Consider the following 24,615-nt stretch of genomic DNA (forward strand, 5'->3'; position numbering starts at 1 on the left):
TGTCATAGTATTTGACACATGGTCAATTTCGAACAAATGCTAGTTCCTGTTCCTTCTTCCTACCCCCAATACTTTGTTCTCAAACCTGGGCTTTTCATTATTCTACAGTATCTTTCTGTATCAAAGTTACTTCTAACTTGGAATAGATTAGACAGGTAATATATCCATTCAAAGGAAAATGTAAACATTGGCACAGGCAAAGAATCTGGATTCCTAATTAAACACTAGCAGGCATGGTATGGTACGTCATAGCTTCACAAGAATGTTTCCTAGTCCTGCCGGAAACACCTGATGGCTCAATTGCCTACCACTGTAACATTCACTCCACTTCTGCCTGTGATATGCTTTGTAAACACACTTTAACATCTAGACCTTTATGAGACTTTATGTAAGAAATAGCAAGAAATTTTATTTTTTAATTAAAAATTTCCAACTTCTACAAGAGTTTTAGAGGCTATAATGTATTGGGCTGGAAATAAACAATAGGCTATTGGAACTTCTGTGCTATCTTGAAAAAGCATGATGGCACTAAATTATCCAGGCTGCCATTGCTTATTGGTATTATATACTCTTAGGACAGTAATTTTAATAAATATTTCACAAGAATTAAATCATAATCTTTCTACTTTTATACTGTGTGAATTTCAAGAGTGACCATAATTTCACTATTTGAGTCCCCATAAATTTTATTCCTAAAAGCAAAATAAAAAAGCCAGTAACTCAACATTCACTCATTGCTATAACATTCAATGCTTCAATAATTAAAGAAAAAGTGAAAGAGATACTTAATGGGCACAGTATGTGTATGTAACTTACAGGAGAATGGTTAGAAGCAAGATAATTGGGCATTAGTCATGTTCATCAATTCAAGCATTCGGCATTTACAATATGTAAGTATCCTCTCTGTTCTAGGCATAGAACTATACCCTGGCTTATTAAAAAAGAAAGATGCTTTAACATGTTATTGGGAATGGACAATTCTTAACTAAATTATTAACTTTAGGAAATGAAGTACCATGTACACAATTCAGTTTCTGTACTGATTAAAAATAAACATTTCCTGTAACCAGTTTATAAAGGTGTGATGAAAATTCAAGTGCTAATCTTTGGGCTCCTTTTTTCCCCACAACTAGGCAACGAGCATGATCTCATGCAGTAGAAGAATAAAGATTTTAAAGATTATCATCTTTATTGTTTTTATCCCAGTAATTTCTCAATGTTGACCTAAATCAGCAGGCTTTATTCACAAAATTCTCACTAACTCAACGCCATTTATACAGTATCTCAGCATGTTACCAATGTCTATTGACTTTTCTTACTTAGAACTCGTCTTAACAATTTGCAATTTACTTTAAAAATGGTATTATTGCCTCCTAGAATACTATGCTTGATTACTTTTCCTCAATCCTTTTAGAAAATTAGTCCCATTCTGATACTTTACTCTTCTTTGAGTGTTAAATAGGAGATCATTAGCTCTAAGATTGGGTACTTGATGTTTCAGCTTTGTCCTAAACTTCCAAGCACCTCAGAAAAGCCTTTGCAGATATTTATTGATCTGCATACCCTGTCATGCACTACTTGGGGAAATACAAGAAATACAGCTGAACAGTGATGGTCCCATATAGAAGCTTACAATCTGAAAATATTTAAAGTTCAATAAAAATTCATGGATTCAGATAGAAATCAGGGATAAAAGATCAATGACAATCTCATTATCATGTAGGATTAAAATTGTTAGATTTCCCCAGTGTATTAGTGTCTAAGGCTATAGACTCTCTAATATTTTTTCAGACTCTAGACTAGACATAATGCCAATTATATTTCATTTGCCAGCTTATCGTGGGGTCTTTTTGTATTTTAGGATCCACCTGAATCTGGACATGGTAGTCTGTGGAACACAGACTGAAATGAAAGATAACTAGAAGGATACAAGATGGACTGTAAAGTTTCTGCTCAGAACACTTTATGTCACCTCTCCTGTTTCACTGATCAAACCAAGTCATGTGTCTGAACCTTATGATAACAGGACAGGAAGCCAGTATTAGTAACATGACATTGAGTAGAGATGAATAATCTTATTACAGGTGGGACAGCAAATAATTGGAAATAATAATAAAATCTGTCACAGACTAACCTTTGGTTACAAATTGTTATTGTTCTCCCTTTTTCAAGGCATAAAATATTTTACAAAAAACTCAAAGTCTGGGACTTTGTAATAATTTCTACATCTGGCTCATTACAGCTCCTCTTGATCTGGGATTTATGAAATAGGATGTAAGGTTATTTGCCTATCCTCTCCCACAAAAGTACATAGTCAGAGGAAAGGACAAGATAATTGCAATAAATGCTTCCATTAAGAAAGCAGGGAAAATAGAAGGTATACATACAATATGTAGCCACTGGCTCATAATATTCTAAAATCTTCTTCCTAGAGAAGCCCCAGTAATGCTCCCCACCCCGTTGTTCTTCAGTCCATCAGTCTCTATGTTCCTGGCTCCACCTCTTACATGATCTTTTCTTTATAGTATCTTTGTTGGAATGGACACATATGGAGAGAGCTGCTTCTTGCCTATAGAAATGAGAGACTGGGTAAAACTTACTTTGTCTTGAAGAGTCACAATCATGTTTAATTCCCCATTAAGCTCTTGGAATATTACAAGTTTTCAAAAAACAAGTTAGCTTTTTATCTATTTAATCACAGTAAATTTTGTATGAGAATGGTGAAACCCACCCTTCATTCTGATATATGCCTCTTTCTCTAGACTTAGTTACAAGATACTTGATCATTTCAGGTTTCAGTGGCAGATTCAGGCCCTTAATCTTGTTTTTTGAGCCATCTAGTTCACTGAAAGTTTAAGCATATCTTAATCAATTCAGCAACTTTCATTTTATTTTATTTTTAAGATTTTATTTATTATTTGACAGAGAGAGAGACAGCGAGAGAGGGAACACAAGCAAGGGGAGTGGGAGAGGGAGAAGCAGGCTTTCTGCGGAGCAGGGAACCCGATGAGGGGCTCGATCCCATGACTCTGGGATCATGCCCTGAGCCGAAGGCAGATGCTTAATGACTGAGCCACCCAGGTGCCCCAATTCAGCAACTTTTAAAGAATTTGTGAAGTCCATGCTATTGAATTGGACCTAAGATTGACTCTAATTAGCTCGTCTTATATTATAAATTTTCTGTCATATCTATTCTGATTATCTCAGCTTGGATCATGAGTTTTCTGGCACTCCTACTCATTGGTATTTGGCAGGGAAAGCACGCAGCACAGACTCTGATTAGAGACCCTCTAGATACTAAGGTTCCCTCTTTCCCTGTATAACTCTCTGCCTTTGACAGTACAAGAAAGTTCCATCTAGTTTTGCAGGTTTGAAGTAGTATTAACAAAGAATACTGATTCTGAATAATCACACATTCTTCTAAATCTATTATTTTATGCCTAAAAAAGAAGTTAAAAAAAAAGTATTTTTCTTTGTGTTCTGCTCTATTATCCTCCTCTCAAGACAAATATGGTGTATTTCCTACTTGTTGAAATTACAAGAGGAAGAGAAAATGGGCATAGGAAGCTAAGGAAAAATACAGTGTTTGCTTTTCTAAATATTATCCTTCTTCAGATAATGTTATTAATTTTTTTTCTCTCGTGTTACTGTTACCATTTTCCTTTGCCAGAGAGCAGAATCAGAAGTATTTAAAGTTAGGTATATTGTAACTATGACATTATACTACATTCTTTATAAAGCAGATTTTTTTTTTAAATGAACAATCTCAATATTTAGTTTGTTTCAGTGGAAAGCAACAGGCTATATAAGTACATTAAATTTTAGCTTTTTATCCATTTGGATGTTCTTGTAAGGTCCTGGCTTGGATAAATTAGTAAGACTAACTCCATTGACAGACATAAGTAATAAGTTTCTATTCCCTCGTATTCAACCTTTCTACTACTATGTATATCCTTTATACCATTTGGTTAATTTGGATTAAACCCTTAAAAAATGAGGAAAAATCCATTTATATTTGAACAGGAGAATGAATACACACACACACGTATATATATATTAACAGATATTTTAGGGAGATAAGATTTTCAGTTCATAATATAGGCAAATGTTAGGCAATGCTTTATTTTTCAGTCTTTCTTTTCTTCAATATATATTTATTAGGCACATATTATGAAGTAGCTAGAGAAATATGAGGAAGACAGGCCTTGAATAAGCCTATAATACAGAGGGATAAGTAAATCGAGAGGACAAAAAATGTCTTATGAGAAGGTATTACACAGTGAGTCAATCTGAGTCCAATTAGGAATGGAAAACAATACAGTAATTTGAAAGTTTAATATAAAGTATTAATTATAACAGAGGATCAAAAAAGTTATATAGCATATGGAACACACTTGAAGAGAAGATTAATAAACTGGTGTAGAAATCTGAATAAGTAATAGACTGTAGTATGAAGAAACACACAAATGAAATAAAAAAGATAAAGAAGCATAGACAATAGAATTAAAAGATGGAAATTAAGTTGAATTCGAATTACAGAAGGAAAGATTAGGGATTAGTGGCAAGGAAATACAGGAAAAATAATTGAGGGGAGGTTAGCTAGTCAAAAGGAAGGTAGAACTGGCATTGAGGTGTGTTATAGACAGAATGTTTGTATCTCTTCCTGCTCATATATTGAAGCCCTAACCCCCAGTGTGATGGTTTTTGAAGGTGTGACCTTTGGGAGGTAATTAGGGTTAGATTAGGTCCTAAGGGTAGGATTCTTATGATGAGATTAATGGCCTTATAAGAAGAGAAAGAGATTTCTCTCTCTCTCCATGTGAACTCACTGAAGAAAGGCCATATGCAGACAGGAGGAGAAGCTGGCTGTCTGCACCCCAAGGACAGTGCCTTCACCAGGAACTGATTGGCTGGGACCTTGATCTTGGATTTCCCAGTCTCTACAACTATGAGAAAAAGTTCTATTGTTTAAGCTATGTTATTTTTATTATAGCTATTGTTAATATAGCAGCCTGAACAGAATAAAACATGGCAGAAGAAACATCCTAGGGAAATGAAGTTATGTGCAAAACTCCAGCGAGTATGTTGACTAAAAATTCTGTCTTTGCTGTGGAGTTTAAGTTCAGGGAAGAAATGAACCTGTAATTCCATGCAGAGGCCAGATCGTGAAGAGCCTGTCATCTGTGTTGAAAAGTGAATTATATCCGAAAGGCAAGAAAAGTCTTTACTGTATGTTTAGGTATAGACTTTAGGTCATCCTGAATCGAAGCTTTTAAGTGAATATTACAGTTCGACCTGATTATCTCTGGTTTAAAGACTTAGTTGCAGGATGTCAGCAAGATGGCAGGCTAAAAAGGACCAGGCCCTCCTTCCTCCACAGAGACACTGATTTAACAACAGTAACAGTTGAGAAGGCTGTGGTATACTGATCCCAGCGTGTGACTGGGGTATATGTCTATTGCTTCCTTTCTGCAATGCAGCTATGCTATCCTTTTCAGTAACTGTCTTTTCTCTCCCTTATTTTTAAATTCTAAGTTTGTAGTTTTTGTTTAAATAACAACCCTTTTCAGAGTTTATGATTTCTCTGCTTAAGAATTTTGGTTACTTTTTACTAGATCAAATTTAAATTCTTAGGCAAAATATTAGGGCTTTCATAATAAACCATAGAGAATATTCTTAGCTTCATCACCATAGATTCCCAAGCATCTTAGACCTTTTGAGCTACACCAATCTATGAAATTTCATGTTACCATTCGTTTGTAGAGTTGTTATCTAGATTAGGAGTAGAGAGTCTGAAGTCATGTAGTCTGAATTCCAGTCCCAACGCTTCCACTCACCAGATGTGAGACCTTGACTTGTTACTTGCCTGTCTGGGTCTCAATTTTTCCACATACGTAAAACGTATTTTGGGTGCTCAGTAAATGTTAGTCAGTATTTTGCCTAGATTGGCCTTCTCATTCCCTACTTGATTTCAAAAATTCAGTGTAAATATCACTTTCCCTATACAATTTTTCTGCATTTCCCTCGGGGGAAAAAAATCACCACTTTTTCTTTTGTGTTTTGAAAGCACTTTCTATATAGCTTTGTTAAAGAGATTTCACTATCTATTACCCCCCCATTTATCTATTACTCCATCTACCTATTTTATTTCATTAGTTTATAGGTCTGCCCAAGTTGACTGAAGACCCCCTTAGAAGCAGGAACTGCATGTTATTCTTTTTTGTACTGCTTAATGAATGTTGTTAAATAAAGGCATAAAATATAAAGGGACTCAATTATCAAGAAGATCATGTGAAGTAAATGATTACATATAATTAGTAAATTTTATAACACTTTTGTCCCAGAAACATGAATGTGTATCATTAACAAAAAATGAGTAATATTAAGAGTACTTTAGTTTTTAATGTTTTAGTTCATATTCCCTTCAGAAAAAATGCAGACTATCAGCCTCACTGATAGAGTGTGAGCATTACCAAAGCAAAGGGATGGAGGCAGATTAAGAATTCTTAATGCCAGATCATAAAGATGCAATACAATTAGATTTGGTCTCTTCCCAGTTTAATTTAGTTTATCCCCTTAGGAGACATCCATTCACCATATTTAATTTAGCTGTAACTCAGTGTAGTAAATATTTTTAAAAAAAGAAATCTTAATGAGTTGAAGACATGCACCAAAAGTTTCTGATTTCTCTACAAAAATGCTTTGTTTTCATTGTATTAATAATACTTAAGAAGTGAATTTAACTTTCTAAAGTAATTCTGCTTAAGAATATGATTAAAAACACCTCAAAGTTTAGATGCCAAGAGACCAAATTTAGATAGGATTTAGAACTCCGTTAGAAATTTAATTTTTTTCCTCATCTGAATAAAAGAAAAAAAATGTAATGATACAAAAGAAGAAAGGAAGGACAGTAGGGAGCAAAAGAGGGAGGGAGGGAAGAAAGGGAAGGAATCCTACAATTACCTATGCTAGATCAAAGCAGAACACATGAGGCCATTATTATTTAACAGAAGTCACAAAGTCTTTTTTTCTTGAAATCTTCAGATTTTATATCTATATTACTTATGGGAATCACCACAATTTTACAGTTTACATTTCGCATCCAACTTCAGCACACATCCACAAAACAAGAACAAAACAAAAAACAAAACAAAACAAAAAAGGTATGTGCCTAATTTCTGATTGGGCATCAGTGATGGAATCCTTTAAAAAGAATTCTGATTTGGGCCACATTCCTTATCTCATTGTCAGCAGTGCATCAGCCATGGATTGAAACCTGCTCCTAGCAAGTGGAGCTTGGATATATTCCTTAGGAGGAGTTGTGATCCCAGGTGTAGGATAGTTTGTAACACCTTTCAGAGCTGGTCAGCATTCTCGATGTTTATTCTACTATAGAAATTCAACGGTCTTGGAAAATTTCAAAAATAATTGCACGACCACACAACTTCATCAGTGCCAAAGAATCTATGATATCAAAACTGATAATGACTATGATTCTAACCTAAAGGAACCCTACCAAAGAACGGTAGGGTGTGTTTCAGCATTCATTCTCTTTTCCTGGCTCCCACCTGACCTCCATCAAAAGTTAAAAGACCATTTTTCCATGTTCCAGTGTTATCTCTGCTGGGGATATCCAGTGACATCATGCTGGAACATTTTTCCTTTAGCATCTTTCTCAGTGATACATTTGTTTTTTTTTTTTTTAAAGGAGGGCTTCGTTACAATTTGGAAAATGGGAGAACAGAATTCTCCTCTGCATTGATCATGACATGTGTGTTATTCAAAGCAGCAGAAACTTTATTTTGAGAAGAAACTAAGAAGATATGACAATGACTCTAAAACACTAGGGAGAAGATAGTTTGGAAGGAAAAGATACAGTTTAAAAAGTCACTTTTCTGGTCTCATATGTATAAAACAAAAGGTGAACACTGATACTGACTTTGACGGTCAAAAGTCGGGAATGAGAGTTTTTAGAGCTTATTTTGAAAATCAAAAAAAGCAAAAATAAAAACTGTCTGGATTCTGACCACAGTTCAGCAAAAAAGAGGGAAAAAAAGGAAGAGTATGACAGAGAGAAAAGTGGGTTTATAAAGATATTAGTACTAAAGCACAGATCTGGGAAATGCAAGAGAAATGATGAAATGATAACTCCAAAGGAACGATCAACGAAATCTAAACCCAAGGATAAACTCCTCGGCTTCAAGTTCTTAGCATTGTGCATATCCCTTTGAAAAGACCTTCTGCCACATGCAAAGGTGAAGGTGAATGGTTTTATCTTTGGCAAAGTGGTGCCAAGAGATACCAGATCGTTAACTGCTTACCATACCCCAGTGCAAAGAGTAGAAGCCTCAACAGCATGAAGAAATCATATTTCAACATAGTCAGTCTGATAGGGATTGTAATTCTCTCGTGCAGACAATTTAAAAACTGGGTTGTATGAGGAAAAATGCACAGATTTTGGAGGCAGACACAGTGGGGTTTAAATTTTGTCTCTACTACTAATTATATAACCTTCAGAAAGAGAGATTGATTTCAAAACACATACTACAGGCTAGGGTAATAAAATGGCATTTCTGATATTTGATAACATTAAAAATAGTCAGTGATCCTAGCCATCTAACCACCTTCTTCCACAGAAGGGTTTGATACACATTAGTTACCTTTCTTTTTCCCTGTGGAAACATAAATAAATCACATGCTTAGAAGCTATGTATGCATCACAACAACTAGAAAAGAAAGTGAAAAAGTCATCATTGATATCTATATATTGTTTGGTTTCTGTAAATAAATGGTCTATAACTCATAGAATTATCTTAAACTCCCTTTTTTCCTTCTAGTCACTGAAATTATTTTTTCAGCTAAAACCAGTGTTTTAAGCTTTAAAGTTTCATATCAGATTCTATGACTGAAGAATCACATATTCTTTATTTATTATTATTTAAAATTATTGAATCTTAAAATCTAAGTGGAGATACTTAGAAGAATAGTCACTTCTGTAGGGGGTGAGACTCCAAATCATTATGAGATAAGAGTTTAAAATTCACCTAGAGGGCAAAGATGGGGTACATAATGGAATTAAGAAAAAAACAAAAGAAAAAAAAAAAGAAAAAAACAAAAGAAGAAGAAGAATGATTAGGTTATTTTTTTTTTTTTTGAGATTTATTAGAGAAAGAGAGAGCACGAGCAGGGGGAGGGGCAGAGGAAGAAGGAGAGAGAATCTAAAGCAGACTCTACACTGAGTGTAGAGCCCACTATAGTGAGATCAGGACCTGAACTCTGCCGCTTAACTGACTGAGCCACCCAGGCGCCTCAAGAATTACTAGGTTCTAATGTAAACTGAGTAAGTACAGTTGGAGTTCAGAATAGGGGAAGTAGTTAAACGTACAGAAATGAGGGGTGCCTGGGTGGCACAGCGGTTAAGCATCTGCCTTCAGCTCAGGGCGTGATCCCGGCATTCTGGGATCGAGCCCCATATCAGGCTCCTCCGTTATGAGCCTGCTTCTTCCTCTCCCACTCCCCCTGCTTGTGTTCCCTCTCTCGCTGGCTGTCTCTATCTCTGTCGAATAAATAAATACAATCTTAAAAAAAAAAAGTACAGAAATGCATTTTTAAAAAATCATGGCTCTATAAATAGGGGTTAGCAACATCTGAGTTACATGGCTGGGATATAATGTTTCCTTAGCCTAAATTCCTCTTGATAACTTATTGTAAAGACAAAATAGCATAACCCACGCAAAGCAACTAACATAGAGCTTTGCTCATTGTTGGTACTCAGTTTATACTACCTTATTATTTTATTAACTATGTGGAGAAAGAATAAGGGAAATTCTGGCTTGAATAAAATATGTCTTGAATTGGTCATTGAAGACTTGAGATCTTAAAAAGTAACCTGAGTATGACAGATAAAGGAGAGGTATTCCAAACGGAAGGAAGAGAACAAAGGCATGGAAGTAGGAATGCATGTGCTTCCCCAAGAGATAACAGAGAAAACTGCCCAATTAGCAAGAGATTCTTGAAGAGAACACAAATTTGATAATAAATTTAGATGTCAAATAGCCCACCTAATAAAGATCATGTAAAATAATTATTTTCCCCAAAATTATCTAAATCTTTTTTCAAACACAATTATATTCATAGAGTCACTAATTCCAGAGAAAGTTCTTGCAATAAATTCCACTTTTAATGTTATCTGACATGACAAGCTAGTTACGTTGCAATAACAAATTACCCCCAACCTCAGTGGCTTAACACAACAAAAGTTTATTCCCACTAAGAGTACACGTGTAATATATTAGTTAAGGTCTCTGAATATCATGGCCACTCAGAAACAATGATGAAGAGCCAGTCTCTACATACACTTCCATTAATGCTACATCAGAAAAAGAGGTCTGGCAGACCACACACTGACTTCTAAAATTATAGCTGAAGCTGAAACATACCATTCTGTTACAACTGATTGGCCAAAGCAAGCTGCATGGCTGCCTGACTCAAACGGAGTGGGTAAGTACAATTCTACTCAAAAGGAGAACAGAATATTTTTGAACCAGCCTTAATTACTCCATAATTATAAATAATCATTTTGAGTCAATGCTGCCTTTTACCCTAAAAGCAAATTTATAATCTGAATTTATCTTCTCATCTGGGAAAATATTTGCTATCTATTTATATTGTATGTTATATACATTCTTTTAAGTTAATATCTTAGTGGTTACTGTGGGGTTTACAATTAACCTTTCAATTTATAACAATCTAGTTCAGATAAATATCACCATAATTAGAAGAGAATGCCAATTTTTTCCTTTTACATAACTCCCTTGATTCCTCAAATCTTTGTGTTATTATCATATAAATTGCATCTTTGTACATAATAACCTCATCAACACAATTTTATAATTATCGCTTTGTGCAGTTGGGTTTTAAAAAAAATCATGTATGAAAAGAAAGAATTACAAATAAAAATACATATGCACTATTTTTTATATTAAGCTGTGTAGTTACTTTCACTCGTGTTATTTCTTTGTGTGGAATCAAATTAGTGTCCAGTGGTAATTCATGTTAGCCTGAAGGACTCCTTTCAATATTTCATGTAGAGCAGGTCTGCTAGAGACAAATTTGCTTAGTTGTTTTTTGTTTTGTTTTTTTTTTATTTGAGTATGTCTGAATTTCTCTTTCATTTTTGAAAGATGGTTTTGCTGGATATAAAATTCTTGATTAATAATCTTTTTCTTTCAGGACTTTGAATATGGAATCCCACTGCCTCCTGGCCTCATAATTTCTGATGATAAAGCAACTCTTTATCATTTGTATGTGTTGAATAACCTCTGTTGGTGCTTTGAAGATTCTTGGTCTTTTCACAGTTTAATTTTGATGTGCCTCGGTATGAATGTCTGAGCTTTCTTTTGTAGACTTTGTTGAGCTTTTTCAGTATAGATCAATATTTTTCATACTACTTCAAATATTCTTTTTGCCTCCCTTTTCTGCTCTTATTTTCCCTTCCTCTGCCTCTCTCCATTATAAGTATGTTTTTTTCTTTATGGTGTCCCACAGGTCTCTGAGGTTCTGTTCATTTCTCCTCATCCTTTCTTCTTTCTGCTCCTCTGATTGTATAATAGCAATTGACCTATCTTCATCTTCTCTGATTCTTTCTTCTGCCAGCTATAATTTGCTTTGAGCATTCTAAAGAGTGTCCAATTTCAGTTATTTTTTCAAATGTACAAATTCTATTTGCTTCCTATTTTTAAAATTATAATTTCAAAAAAAGTATAATTTCAATCTCTTTACTGATATTTTCTACTTGGTGAGATATCATTCTCATGTTTTCCTTTATTTCTTTAAATATTATTTCCCTCAATTCTTTGAACATATTTATAATAGGTGATTTAAAGTCTTTCTCTCTTAGTAAATCTGATGCCTGAGGTCTCTCAGTGACAGTTTTTATGGACTGCTTTTCTCCCTGTACATAGGCCATACTTTCCTGCTTCTTTGCATGTCTCATACTTTTGGTTGAAATGGAATATTTAAAAATGTATGTTCAATGCCAAATTCTCAACACTTAGAAGAGTAAAAAGCCCATGATAGAAGCTTGATATTTCTTGCAAGAATCAATGCATGACAGAGTATTTCCTAAGTTTTGACTTTCTTTTAGCTCCCTCTGTGTCTTCTGTACATCCTTTTATTCCATGGCTCTGAACCTGACACCATCATTTCTTAGGAACCATTCAAAAGCTGAAATAGAGAGTTATTCAAGAGGTGAAGCATTACTGTGCCAGAGGTCACACAGCCTCAGTTCTAGACCCAAGTCTCTCTCATGATCCTGGAAAGTCACTTTAAGTTCTCTGAGTCTCTTTTTGTCACTTATGTAAAATAAATTGGCAAATAATTCTTAGGTCACAGAATTGCAGTAAAGCTAAATAAGGTTATGGGTAAGCACTTTCTGAAATACAACATGGACACCAATGAAGTATGCTACTGAGCCCAGTACTACTAGTTTTTCAGTTTAGGATAAAACTTTGATGATTCACAGCAAGCAGTAACTGTTAGGATACTTACTCATTTTGCAAACAGGTAACCAGGGCATTTTCACATTGTACCATTGGTAAATTAAATTCTATACAGATAATACTGATATTCATGAAGAATTTAGGCTTGCTGAATTGTGCTGTTATATAAAATAAAATTGCATTAATAAAATTATTTCTATGCTTTAATCTTCAAAGCAGCTCCTAGGAGAAATTCTTTGTACTGTACAATTGGAAGAAAATTGGACTGTGATAGTTCATCACAATTACAAAGAAAGGCCATATGTAATAAAATAAAAATGCTTTCAGTGTGCAATCTAAGGGAGGTAACTTTCTTTAAAAATATAACTCACATTAGGTGAAATTTATTAGGATTATACTGATAATACTAAGCATTACAAAAATTTGTCCACATTGCTATGGATTTTTTAAATGAATCTACTAATTATGAGATTAATCCAGATGGATTAATGAAATATTTTTTATGAGGTTATGTTTCTAAAATCATAATTCCCTTTGAGGTCTTTTGGCACTCAGTCCTCACATGAGTCTTTCTCCTGTTAGACTTTTTTTTTTTTTTTTAGACTCTTCTTAACACTGGATTCTCACCCACTTCTACTGTTAGCTCCATTTTTAAGCTAATTTAGGGAGACCACAATTCATTGTGCATCTGGCACTCACAGAGTATCCGTTCATAAGGTGCTCACAGTTGAAAAGGCAAAACTGAACAAGATATAGTCTCTATCCTCTCACTACGTTGGAGCTAATCAACATTTAAGAAATTATTTGGAGGATTTTGAGAGGTATTATCATACTATCATGGAGATTGGCTTAAAATACAGATGTTCCACAAAAAATAGGGTGAATCACCTGCTCTGAGGTCTCCCTTCAGAAAGGAAGAAACACTAAGTTTGATCTTAAAGGTTGCATGCAATTTCACCAAGAAAGAAAGATTTAGATTGGGTCTCCATGCAGGAATACTAGCTTGTGTAGAGACATAGAGACACAGAGTGCAAGAACATGACATGAAGGGGAAATGCAAAGACATTCTGTGTAACTAGACCATACTGTACACAGGAGAAGAGTGAAGATGTTACTTAAAAAGAGGGTGGACAGGGGTGCCTGGGTGGCTCAGTTAAGCATACGACTCTTGATTTTGGCTCAGGTCATGGTCTCAGGGTCGTGAGATCAAGCCCCGCATCAAACCCTGCGTTGGGCTCCACTCTCTGCAGGGAGTCTACTTGAGATTCTTTCTCTCTGCCCTTCCCCCCCCCCCAACTTGCACACACACTCTCTCTCTCAAAGAAATAAATCTTTTTTTAAAAAAATAGGTTGGATACCATGATGCAAAAGGCTTTTTATGCCATATAATAGCATTTGCTGAGCCTCTGAGGATAATTTTAATGAAAAACTTCTCTATGAATTATGTAAAAGTAATAGTTATAATAATAAATTTTTACTAAGTCAGACCTGTCTTAGTTTATTCGTTCTGACAATTTCCAAAGTATATGAAGAAACATGCGACATGTGTTTGAGATGCTGCTTTTCCTTCTGAGTTTATATTATTTTTATTGTCTGTATATTTATTTCTCCCCAATTTTATTTTTTTATAATGTTATACACATGCATCTTTGTAAATGATTTCAATTCCAGTTTGAAGGAAGTTTAAGATAAATGCATATACAAACAGAATATATGTGTTAGTAACAAGATAGCACTATGGTCCAATTAATTTTATACATACAAAAAACAAAGTTACAACAAATGGAATTCATCTATATCTCTGGGTATACGTCTCACAAATCCAGATGACTGTCTGAACTGAATAGGAAAATGTGAATGATTCAGTGGAACCTATTATTACTTTGAGAGACATAGCCCTGAAGCAATCTATGTTTTGTCTTTTTCTATGGTCTACAAGAAAATACACTGTATTTAACATGCATACGTCTTGGACATTATTCCTTTATTCTAAATTCCTTTTATCTATATCAAGTCAGTAGTCTTATTAAATGTTATATAACACACACTCATGTGCATGCACACACACACATGCACACACATATAAAGTCTCTTAGAAGTGAGGAGAGAAAAAAACTCACCCTCTAAGGGTGATCTGCATTGTTGCTACAGCTAATCAGATATTTGCATGAACTATGTGTAATATTATTTTGAAAATACATTGTTATTTTGGAAACCTGTTCTTTAGTAGTCAACTTCATTTATACTTCTTTGAATATTTGGAACATGTAAACTTCTGATAATTAGTCAAGCTGAAATAAATATCTAAATAAATAGGAAATCATATTAACTGTTCTGTCCTCATGAAAATTATAACTCTATTCATCTTAAATCAAACCAACTGGAATATTTGGAGAAAATTCAATGTCAGTCTTCAAAGAGATTTATTCAAAATGCATATGAATTCTCAGAGTAAGATTTGAAAAAGGGGGCTATCTGTGAATATTCTTTCTCATACAAACCAAATACAGTATTCATAACTACTGATGGACAATTTAGTGTGCATTCATCACTACTGGTCTTATTTGTTATAGTTTTATTTTATAGCTCTGTGTATATATGACATTTATTTCAACCTTCTTAAGTTTCTCTAAGTACTTATTGTGTCCTAAATACTTAAGTTAGAATAGAGATAACATTTTAGAACTATTTTTTTATTATTCCGGTCTTTATTCATAGCATGAACTTCTTTGTGTTTCTGTATTTCATTTGAGTCAGACAAGAGCTGATATTCTATGGACAATGTAAAAACTTGGTCAATCCATTCTAGAAAAACTTAATGTAAATGGCCCATTAAACATATTTATTAGGAAAGTTGCTGTGTTGGATAAAGGACAAAATCCTGGATTGAGAATCATCAGTAGGATGGTTAAGTACTTGAAATTACTTTATTAATTTCATTATTTTGAAGCTGAACCCCAAATTCTCTTATCTGCTATCCATCAAGATGTCCAAACTTCTTCCTGACTTCTCTCATTAATTTCACTTCCTAATTATCTTTCTCCCTCATTCAACAATTGTTTAGATGCTGGGTATAGTGATATTCTTACACTTTCAATGAAATTTAATTGTGAGTTTACCTCTTATAATCAGGCACCTTAGGCTTTCTAAGTTGAAAGTCAGCCAATTCAATAAAGTAATCATTTGGAAACAGCTAGAAAGAATGGCAAGACTTTCCAGTTTTTCCAAAATGGAATGAGATGTAAGTAAAAATAAAGCTTCTTAAAGAGCAATAATCACTGATTCATTTATAGCATAAACATGTAAAAGAATTTTACTCCTAAAAGTGGTCACCCTAGTATATTGCCCAAAATATATTTGGGTTCCTGCCATTATGGAGCAAGAGGGACCAGTTTTACCCCCCTGCTCCCAACAATAACACTTGATAAGCAGAAAAACAGATGTTATATAAGAAATGCCACTTTTCAGATGTTGGGCAACAAACAGAGCAGAACGTGTAACCCTGAGAAAAGGGATATAAATAAGGTGAGCCCTACCACTGCCCCAATTCACTTCCTGGAGACACTTCTCAGGCAACAGTAGAGGAGGCTAGAATCTGTGAAACAGAATACCAGAGAAAAGGTACCTTCACAGAATCGAGTGATCTTCAGTTTTCTGAGATCCGAAGAGGAGTACTCTTCAAGCCTTTTGTTGAACACTAATCTGTGCATGCATGACAGGTAAGTACTCAGGGCCAGGGAAAGAACCACCGGAGAGCAAGAGGGCAAAAAATCCTTAACGCTTACAGAGGCCTTGGAATCGTCAGTGCTCCTACCTGACGGTTACTAGGAATCAGTTTGATCTTTCGAGGTTTGTTTTAAAACATTCTTTTAAGAGTAAGTTTAGAACAGACTTTAGTAGAACTATTTTAGTCCTACTACTAAGGCAAATCCTTCTGAAGAGTCTACCTGATGCCTGTATTATAAAGTCTTTCTACCTGCTAAAGACTGCAAAATAAATGAGCCTTGACCCTTGTCTCACAAAATATAGAAAAACTGACCTAAAATGATACATTTACCTAAATACAAGAGCTAAAACTGTAGAACTTCAAAAAAAAAAAAATAAGAGAAAATATTTGTGACCTTGGGTTAGGCAAAGATTTCTTAAATAAGACACAAAAGCATGAATCGTAAAAGTAAAATTTGTTAAATTTCATCAAGATTAAAAATGTTTGCTTTTCATACGACACAATTAAGAAAATGAAAAGTCAAGACACAGATTGGATGAAAATATTTGCAAACATGGATCTAACGCAGATTCAACATGTAGATTTTATAAGGAAGTCTTACAATATGATAAAATAAGAAGACAAACAACTTGGTTTAAAAGTGGGATAAACCCGAAAGTAATGAAGGTTCAAAAACCAAAGGATGAAGCCATATCAAAAGGACACTGTAAATATTATAAAAGAATACAACAGAAATAAGATCAAGTATCTCGACTATGATGACTGTGTTAAATACCATGTTAAAAGAAAGAATTGCAGATTGGGTTTTAAAAATCCAGCTATGTCTTGCTAGCAAACAGTAAAATCCAGGTTTGATGGGACTTGAAGCTTGTAAAAGTTTGTGGCTGTTTTTAAGAAAATGAATACACCATTATGAATACAATATCACACAGCTTTGGAAGGTTCCTAAAATTGATATTTATTAGTTGTTATTAAAGCTGCCTCCAATTCAAGACTCGTATATAAAACAAAATGAATAGGAACTCTAAAACTAGAGATTACTAAAGGCAAAACTGAAACAAAAAGAATAGCACTTCTTATAGGTAAAATTCAATACAAAAATAATTAACAAAAAGTAGAGGGGTAGTTTATATTCACAAAGTCATGATAACAATTAAATGAGGCAACATATATTTGGCAAAATGTGTCTGGAATAAAAAAAAGACTTAGGAGAAAAAATATTTTAATATAGAAGTATCAATCTATTAAAGTTTAAGGACATATGCATATGATTAGGAGGTTAAAAATTTGAATGATATAATTTGATTTATATATATATTATTGAATGATACAATATATGACATAGAGATACTAAATTTGAGATTAATATTATATATATATATAATGTTCATACAACCTTTACTACACATGACCCCATGCTAGGTTTTAGTTATTCTATAGAATCTTTAAAGGGCCAAACATTTTATCTAAAGTACTGGTTATCTAGTTTCTTATTGTTCTTATATTTATTCCTCCTCTACACTTTTATTTTCTTCCCAAATTACAGGAAACATTTTCTTTTTAAAAAATTTTTATTTATTTACTTTTTATTTAGAGAGAGAGAGAGAAAGTGACCATGTGCATGGGTGCATGGGTGGGGGAGTGGCAGAAGGAGCGGGAGAGAGAGAATCTTATCTTAAGCATGCTCCATGCTGGGCAAGGCGCTGACCCAGCCTGAGATCATGATCTCAGCTGAAATCAAAAGTCGGATGTTTAACCGACTGAGCTACCCAGGTGCCCCAACAGGAGACATTTTCCAGTGTCCTTCTGTGATGGATTAGAGATGACCTCGCCCCCTTTTCAATTTTGGACCACTACAAAGTGGGTTTCTCTATTACCCATTATGGGGCTTACATAGTTATTTGGCAGAAGTCAGCCAACATGTGGCCTTAGGTAAAACATATCTCTGACTGAATGCATAGGTACCCATTCAAAGCAACTGATAAAAACACTTGACAGGTTAAATTATGAGCATCTGAAAATTTTAACTGTTCAAAAATTGCTATTCACGTATGAATCTATGATTGTAATTGTTCCTATTTCATTCTCTGCTGTCATACTCATCTTTTCCTGATACACACTGAAAGGGAGGACTCCTTTCTTTTCTGATGTATCTGCAAGATCGTACACTTCTAACCACTATGTACTACTTCACAGCTTGTCATATAAATGAGGTCTTATCTCATTTTGAAATTTGAATCAATTGTTAAACACTCAATGGTCTTCAAAATCTCTCAGTCCCATTTCTCCACCAAAAGTTGTTCTGGGATCCCAGAGACTTAAGCATCACAAAGAGATATTCTTGTTTCCAAATGCCTCATTGTTGAAAAAATCCTGGCAGTAACACTAATAATTCAAAAGAGGAAACCACATTTTCTACTATTGTTACTGCAATTTCTGCCACACATTGTCCCTCTTAAAAACAGATGCAGTAAGAGGTATTCTTACTGACTGCTAAGATGATTCCAGTACTACTCCAGTTTCCCACAAAGCCACTGGGGCAGTCCGTTTTAAGACAGAATGACCCTACTCCTTTTGAGTTATGCTCCTAGGTTTTGCAAATGTTTATATCTTCCTATCTTCCAGAGTCAAGCCCAGAAAACTATTTGATATTGGGGAGGATAATCCTCTTATTATACAGATATGGTTTTGTTGTATTCTGTTGGCAGATAATTGGTGGACTTACTGTTACATAACAAAAGATGCCACAAAGGTGTTCCAAAAGAAGCTTAATTGATATCTCACAGCTTCTTTCCCTGAAATTTCAAATTCTGTCAACAAGACACTGCTCTACGTAGCTCTTTGAAAGACACCTGAATTACTTGGCTGTAGTATCTATCTGGACAAAACAGCAAAACCGCTCAGGAATATGTAGATTTATCAAGTCAAGAATGATCTATTTTATCAAGAGGAATAACTCTCATAGGAGAGTATCATAGGAGAGTTTGTGGTACTAAATTTAAATAAATCCATTTATAACCACAACTCTTATGATCAGTTAAGATACAGAGCTTTTATTGAGAATAGCATCTTTACCCTCAAATATCTAGTCTAGGACTAGTATAAATATCAATCATCACTATATTAGTACTTAATATAGTCAGGAGCTTACCTATAGGTACTACATACATAAAACGTCAAAAAAAAAAATTCTAAGAGATTGTCTGAATATGTCAGTAATCAAAACGAATGTAAATCAATTAAACTCAACCTACAAATAAGAGAGATGGACTTTTGTTCATGCCAATATGTTGAACTAAAATTGAAAGACTACCTTCAAAGCACTGAATATGCTTTAAAAAAAAAACAAACAGTAATGAAAATGCCCACTTTAATAAAAAAAATTAGGAGAAATCCACAGAGAGAAGAGAAAATAGAAAGCAAGTATGAGGGGCACCTGGGTGGCTCAGTCGTTAAGCGTCTGCCTTTGGCTCAGGGTGTGATCCCATAGTCCTGGGATTGAGACCCACAGTGGGCTCCTCTGCTGGGAGCCTGCTTCTTCCTCTCCCACTCCCCCTGCCTGTGTTCCCTCTCTCGCTGGCTGTCCATCAAATAAATAAATAAAATCTTTAAAAAAAAAAAGCAAGTATGAAAATAATATGTTTATACTTTCTTGGGTATATCTGTCAGTCTTAATAACTATAGTTTTGAGCTTTAACAGAGGTTAAAGCATTTGGTCTACAAAGGTCAGGGACTTGGAACTGAGGTATATAAAACAAAGCTGCAACTCTTAAAGTGCTACAGCTTCCATTAAAGAGCAGACAAGATAAAATCTGTCCTGCAAATGAAGGCTATACAGAAATTTCTAAGCCTCAGCTTGAGCTCTGGGTAAAAAATGAGCAATAATTCAACAAGTTTTTCTTGAAAACTCGAACTTTAGGCCTGCCTTCACATTAATTCCAAAATTTCAGATTAACTTCCCAACATGGGAAATTAATATAAAAATGGTGTCCAGCTGAGTCACCTGGAAAAAACTGAATATATAATTTTCTAGAGGGATTCCCACATATAAAGCTAATCCAAAATGAATTTACAAGCCAAAATTATGTAATACAGTAGAAAACAATTTATTTTTTTCAAGAGTGATTAGAAATCACAAACAAAAGAATAAAAACCCTAGGGGCACCTGGGTGGCTCAGTCAGTTAAGCGTCTGCCTTCAGCTCAGGTCATGATCCCAGGACCCTGGGGATCGAGCCCCATATCAAGTTCCCTACTCAGTGGGGAGTCTGCTTCTCCGTCTCCGTCTGCCCCTTCCTCTCCTGTTTGTGCCCTCTTTCTTTGTCGCTCTTTCTCTCTCAAAATAAATAAATAAAATCTTAAAAAAAAAAGAACAAAAACCCTGGAAATAGAAACTTCCTTTAACTGACGATGGATATTAACCAAAATGAAGAAATAGCATACTGAATAGGGAAATTATAGAATTTCCCTTATAATCAATACCAAGACAAATTTTCTACTGTTTTTTATACCCAATGTATCCACTGAAGTCATAACCTAAATGATATACCCATAGACAGTAGTAAGAGGCATAAGAATCAGACAGATGAAAGATGAATGAAAACCTGTCATTCTTTACATATAAAATTCAAGAAATTTGTTTGAGAATTTATAACAGAAATCAAGTTTACTAGATACAAATACAAGTAGTGTTCTCATATTCTTGCAATAACCAATCCAAACTGGAAAGAAAATTAAAATTGATTCAAAAATTTTCAAAAGCATACAAGAACAATAAGGTAGTTAGAAATAAATGTGTTAAAATAAATGGCAAAACTATGGAAATAACCATAAACTTTTCTTGAATGATATAAAGTAGATTTTAACCTGAACAAGTAGAAAAATAAACAATGTTTCCACATTAAAAAATATAAAGATAACACATATTTCTAAGTTAATCTGCAAGCACAGTACAATTCTACACAAAGTTGCATGAGAATATTTTATAGAACTTGACACATTAATTCTAAAATGCACTTGGAATGAATTGTGCCGAAAACCCTTAAAAAGAAGACAGAGAAAGAAATTGCCCTACCATAAACAAAGAATATTTACAGGGTCACAGCAATGAAAATTGTGTATAATATGCAGGAATAAACCACTTTAATAGGCAGATTTGAGGGCATAAAAAGAGATCTAGATCTCAAGCGGACCTTTAAGTAAGTCGGAGGTAGAAACTACAAGTCACTGAGAAAGGGGTTACTCTGTAATTAGTAACATTAAGAAACTTAGGTATCTATCAAAAACTAAGATCTGTTTCTTATGCCTTACAGAATTAAATCCAAGCATTTAAAAATATGACCAAAGGGATAAACAACAACAACAACAACAACAGTTTTTAGAGGAATGATCTCGGTGATAGAAAATTGCAAACAAGGCCAAAATAGAATGCAAATTACAAAGGGAAAGATTGATATATTTAATAAAATTAGAATAAAAACCTTTATGACAAAGATACCAAAAATAAAGTAAACTGGCAAGCTTCAAACAAAAATATAAGGAAGACATATAATCTTTGTGCCCTTAGATTTCACTGGGTAGTTCTGAAAGTTGTCAAACCGTTGGAAGCTGGTAAAGCCATTTTATGTCTGTCAAGGGTGCTGGCCTTACGGTGAGGATGACAGCAGAGGATGGCAGAGATGTGACTTCTTAATGTTGCCAAGCTGCTGGTTTAAGCAATCTTGGAGACTCACTGTTGTGGGTGCTACTGAGGGATACATTGTTTCCTATGGCTATTGTAACAAATTACCACAAACTTAGTGGTTTCACAGGACAAATGTTTGGTATTTTATACTTCTGGAGGTCAGAATCCAAAATGGGTGTCAGGGCGCTAACATCAAGGTGTTGTCAAGGTTGCCTTACTTTCTGAAGATTCCAGGGGGATTAGCCCATTTCCTTACCCTTTCCTGTTTCCAGAGACTGAACGTATTCTTTGGCTTGTGGCCCCCTTTCACCTTCAAAGTCAGCAATTACACCATTCCAACTTCCACTTCCATTTTCACTGATGTTTCACCCTGATTCTCCAGCTTTCTTCTTTTAACTTTCAAGAACCGCTGTGATAAAATTGGTCCTACCTGGATAATCCAGAATAATCTCCTCATCTCAAGGTCAGTCGATTAGCAACCTTTATGCAATCTGCAACCTGAATTCCCTTTGGCCATGTAAATATCATATTTGTAAGTTTTTAAGATTAGAACAAAGGTATCTTTGGGGAGCCGTTATGTTGCCTAGTGAGAACAAATTTCCCTTATGTTTAAACTAGGTACGATTTTCCTGACACATTATTCTTCAATTGCTTGTGACTGCTACCGTGATTGGGTATCACTTATTGAGTCCTTGGTGAAAGTGAGCACTTTAATCTAGTTAACAGTGAGCCAGGCATTAGCATCATACTTTTACAGAGGGATAATTGAGGGGCAGACAGAGCAGGCCACTTGCTGAAGGTCCCCAGAACTTGGGGCTTTAGTAACTATGTCACACTGTCTTGTTTTGTTTTTGAAATTTACATGAAGAAAAAGAAACATAAATGAAGTTCAAAACCTACAATAATAATAATAATAATAAACAACTTTAAAATATAAAACCTCAGTTAAAAATAATTAAAAATTTAAAAAGATATATTTAAAAAATCCCTCATTGATATAAGTCACTCTTGTCATTTTAATAATATGGCCCGAACTCATCATCACAGGAGTCCACACATGCACATGTTGGTGTGAAAATAACTGTCACAGAGTTCCCTTTGTTTTCTTCTCTGCATTGTCAGAATAGACTCCTCTTAATTGTCAGTGAACCTGTCTAGAAGAGTTCTTGTTTGAAGATCTCATTCCTTTGCATTTTCAGGGTGCTGTCGTGGTTCTGCTTGTCTAGCCGTCGTGACTGATGTGTTATGTTTTGCATTTAGTCAACAGTATGTTTCATTTGCTAGGTGTCAACTTCCGTTCCTTAGAAGATCCATGTTTTTCTCAACTTGTGCTTGCATTTCAAACTCTTTGATTATTTCCTTCATTTGAGGTTCTTTTTAAAAACCCCTTCTCAGGCGTCATCCATCTCAGTTATTTAATTAATGTATTCTAAGAGGTCAATTTATAATTGGGTGTCTCTTGACTATTAAGAGAAGTCAAGAAAAAAATTGTAAATAATGATTTAACATTAGAAATGATTACTAAATGTTCCAGGCTCCTTAATTTTTGCAACAAATGTCATTTGGGATTTAATGTATAGTAACTGTTAATATGTTTTATATATTAGAAATGATGAATAAATGAAGTTACCCTACATTTAGTTAAACTTGTAGCTTTTGCATCTCTTTGAATGTGGAGAGAAGACTGTGCAGACTGTGTGCAATGATGCCGCTCAACAAACATTATTTGTAAGACACTGTGCTCTATTATGGTGAATCCAAAATCTGACCTGAACACGCTTCTGACTCTTAAGGGTTGTACAGTTTCATAGTAGAGTTAGACTTTACACATAAAAGTGCATTTTATTTTTTTTTAAGATTTATTTACTTGAGAGAGACAGAGAGAGAGCATGCTAGGGAGAGGGAAAGGGAGAGAAAGAATGTCAAGACTCCCTGCTGAGCGTGGAGCCTGACACGGGGTTTCATCTCATGACCCTGAGATTACAACCAGAGCCAAAATCAAGAGTCAGACACTTAACCAACTAAGCCACCCAGGCGCCCAGTAAAAGTGCATTTTAATTAATTAATTAGTTAATTAAGATTGTTATTTATTCACTCACTTTTAGAGAGAGACAGCAGGGGAGGGGCACAGGGAGAGGGAGAGAGAGAATCCCAAGCCAACCCCGCACTAAGTTGAGGAGCCCAACTCAGGGCTTGATCTCAGGACCCTGAGACCATGACCTGAGACTAAATTGACTCGGACGCTTAACTCACTGAGCCACCCAGGCTCCCCTAAAAGTGCATTTTAAAGCAGAATGCTAGAAGTATTCTAACAAAAGGTATAAAACTATTGGAGAAGAATATTTTTCATTGGCATTTACAGATTTCATGCCATTCAACTTTTCTCAAAAGTGCTGGATCACAAGACTCATCTGGTATGCTTGTAAAAGTACAGAATCCCCACCTTTTCTTGGATGTTCTAATTTGGTACCTTCAGAAGGACTTGTGAATTTTTTCCCCATAAGAAATCATTGTAATTCTTATGCCCAGTCAAGTTAGGTAATCAGGAATATAGAGAAAACCTTTGCACTAACCTTGAAAGATGAGCAGTTATTCAAGGAAGTTATTGAGGGGAAAAGTATTTCAAGTACAAAACTTCTTGAACAAATGGGACCAAAATGGCAGGAGAGCTTCAAGCAATAGTCATTCCTCCATTTATCCATTCATT

The 24,615-nt window shown here is 34.7% G+C and overlaps 1 long non-coding RNA gene across 3 annotated transcripts in view; it reads left to right on the top strand.

The window, feature by feature from the left end:
• LOC123781326 (uncharacterized) overlaps positions 1-24,615 on the top strand; it is a 1,008,785-nt gene that overhangs the window by 978,443 nt on the left and 5,727 nt on the right. The window contains exon 8 of one of the 3 annotated variants that reach the window (XR_015727456.1): positions 1,862-22,800. The exons of the other annotated variants lie outside the window; for them this stretch is intronic. This is a non-coding gene — a long non-coding RNA (uncharacterized LOC123781326). Of the gene's footprint in view, positions 1-1,861; positions 22,801-24,615 lie in introns of those variants that run through there. 3 annotated transcript variants of the gene reach the window in all.

This window comes from Ursus americanus, chromosome 18 (genome assembly GCF_024610735.1).
Source record: "Ursus americanus isolate L20-20 chromosome 18, mUrsAme1.1.p, whole genome shotgun sequence".
Taxonomy (NCBI): domain Eukaryota; kingdom Metazoa; phylum Chordata; class Mammalia; order Carnivora; family Ursidae; genus Ursus; species Ursus americanus.